This window comes from Alosa sapidissima, chromosome 2 (assembly GCF_018492685.1).
Source record: "Alosa sapidissima isolate fAloSap1 chromosome 2, fAloSap1.pri, whole genome shotgun sequence".
NCBI lineage: Eukaryota > Metazoa > Chordata > Actinopteri > Clupeiformes > Clupeidae > Alosa > Alosa sapidissima.
In genome coordinates this window covers 1228382-1231107 of record NC_055958.1, presented here as the reverse complement: position 1 = coordinate 1231107, position 2726 = coordinate 1228382, and the positions used below count along the sequence as shown (strand labels likewise).

General features: G+C 44.5%; 1 protein-coding gene across 1 annotated transcript in view; it reads left to right on the top strand.

Moving 5' to 3' along the window:
• Positions 1-1758: 1758 nt before the first annotated feature.
• The window catches only part of LOC121694399 (immunoglobulin superfamily member 3-like), a 67677-nt gene continuing 66709 nt past the window's right edge, over positions 1759-2726 (top strand). The window contains exon 1 of the mRNA XM_042074556.1: positions 1759-2726. This exon is cut by the window's right edge and continues 466 nt beyond it. The gene's annotated coding sequence lies outside the window, so the exon portion shown is untranslated.

The window sequence follows — 2726 nt, the reverse complement described above, 5'->3', positions numbered from 1 at the left end:
TGTTGTTCAGTGAGATCACTGCCATCAGAGTTCTTCAAACTTGCTTCTAACGCTAACGTTAACGTTACTCAATCCAGACTCCAAGCAGCAGAGCATTGAAGCTCGCAGGTCAATCCAGTGGTCGCGGCAGCGACACATCTCTCACAGAGGGGCCGTCTACACAACGCTGGTTTTTGTGAAACCGGTGAGGTTTTGTTATCGGTTACGCCTTGCGTGTACACAACACCGGCAGTTTAGGAGACTGTAACCGAGAGTTTTTGAAATCGGCTTCTGAAGTAGGAATTTTTGAAACCGCCGGCTAACTTTCGCCGTGTAGATGCCTGTAGGTTCGAAGCCGGCAATTTTATGACGACATAGCCACGGCACTCGACCTGACACGTCAAAACAAACCAAACCATTTGTTTATCATATTAAAATGTTTTTTCTTCCCCCTTTCATGATTTATGTGCACTATGTAGCCTATCAGCCTTTTGTGGCTAAGTTAGAAGCACACGTTAGCTTGACTTAGTTAAACATTAGCTTACTGCATGTTAATGTTTTCTCCAGTGGTGCTCAGACCTAATGCAATGCGTAGACTAGGCCTAAGCATTTGAAATTTCACATAGCAGTCACATACCTTGAAAATTAACTTTATTAGTTTAACAGTTGAATTGAAAACCAAATTGTTTGTAGTCTCCTTATTTCATGCGACTGCTTAAAAAACTGTTTCAACAATGTTTTCTTCTACGCGATTCACGCAAATTAAACGTGAAGCTTCTGCACAGCGGCGCCATCGACTGGTCTGGCATATGCACTACAGAACATTTAGCCGGTTACACCTCTGTGTGTGCACGCGAGTTTTTTCTTTACCGGTGTCGTTAAAGGTGTGAAAGCGGTAAGAGAAAATTCACCCGGCGGTTTCGTGTAGACGTACCCAGAGGTCCACCACAACCGTCCTGAGAAATCCCTTTCCGAAGCGCAGCGCCGTTCACGGATGGAGTACACCAGAGGCCCAGGACAAAAGCCAACGTCAACGATTAACCATGGCTCGGTCCTCAGCCCAATGGACTTTAACGTTAAGTTGACTTAACGTCACAGCATCAGCAGACTTGTCAGCAAAAAAAGGACTAAGAATAACACAAACCTACCAAAAAATAATGCAGATAAAGAGAAAATACATTTAACTAGACAAAAAATAAACAAAGCATTACATACAATTACGAACATTATATACATAAAAACAAACAAAAACATGATGCCAGATGGAGCAGGTGTCTCGTCTCAGTAATGTGCAGGTTATAGCCTATCTCACAATATCAATGTCAAACCCATAAAATCACGTAATTTCTGTGCCTGTTTTCTTGTGGAATAATCATAATCCTTTCATTCTTGGTTTGGTCAAATGGATTTTTAATGTAGGCCTATGCTAGTTTCAGCATCAGTAGGCCTACCTATCCTATCCGATGTCATTTTTTTTCTCGAGCTGGACACATTGACTGTTATAAAATGTAGATGCACTTAATGATATTGTAACAACTTTTACATATTTTAAGACAATTTCTTGGCATATTTTTTTTATCGACGTTCAGCATACATCGTTTAACTGCCCTTTGCTGAATATTTAAGTAGGCTAGCCTTATTCACGCCTTCCACCTGCGTGGGAAGCCCCTTATTTGTTCATTCGGGAGGAGTTACGACTCCTTGTCGCCTCCTAGTAGGCGGGCCTCTCGGCTGAAACAGCGACGTGGGTTCACTTTTGAAATTGAGGGAGTACGGGGAAGCGTCCTGCCAGACGACAAGGAAATGAAATATTTGTTTGGGAATTCCGTCAGTACCACCACATTGGAGCTTCAGTCATAGAGAAGCGAAGTTTGGATATACGAAAACGTGCTAGGCTATGACACGCCGATACGCCTAAGGGTGTTTGTTTAGGCTACCTAGCGCACGCTTTTATCAATGACAATAGCCTCGCTGCGGCGTTGCAGAGACAACGGCGTGCTATTTGGAGGGTGTTTTACAAGGTTATAAATCGAAGGTGACATAAACCAGAGTGTGTGAGAACCAGCCGAGACTCCAACGGGATTCGCGAGTCTCTCTGTGTATTTTAACCTGAAAGGTATGTTTTATTGACAAACAACAGAGTCTCTACAGTGTGACAAGCTTACACTGGTACCGGTGGGAGAAGAAAGTTACCGCCCATTGCCCATTGGAGTTTTTTCAACGGACATAACGTCGGCCACTGACCTCTTGCATGTTATACTAGTCTGCACTCTGCCACAGCAGCCAGCAACCCACAGACGCTTGCTTGGATTTTATGTTGGTGTGTGTTGTACATGAAAATCACTCGGATGAATCTGCAGAAGCTCAGCCTATGGACTTTTGCGTAGGGATTTAAACATTGTCTTCACTTGCACGAGAGAAACATCCCAACGCGCACGAATTGCATTTTATGACCGAGTTTTCCTTTTAATTGTCATCCTCAAAGTGGCAACAGCTGAGGCGGTCGTGAAAGTGAAAATGGGCTGGGCCGCCTAGTTCTCTTTGTGGGGGCATCATCTTTTATGTGACCGAGCGCAGAGATTTCTGAAGGTGATCGCGCTGAGAAGCATCGCCCGTGGTCGCTCTCGCTGACTGCAGCCGGAGCACCCCGAGTAAAGTCGCTGCTTCCTCTGCAGGATAGCGACCGTATGCGTTGGATTACAAGAGCGGATTCCGTGCCTCACGATTTAAGCTTGCTATCTGTACTC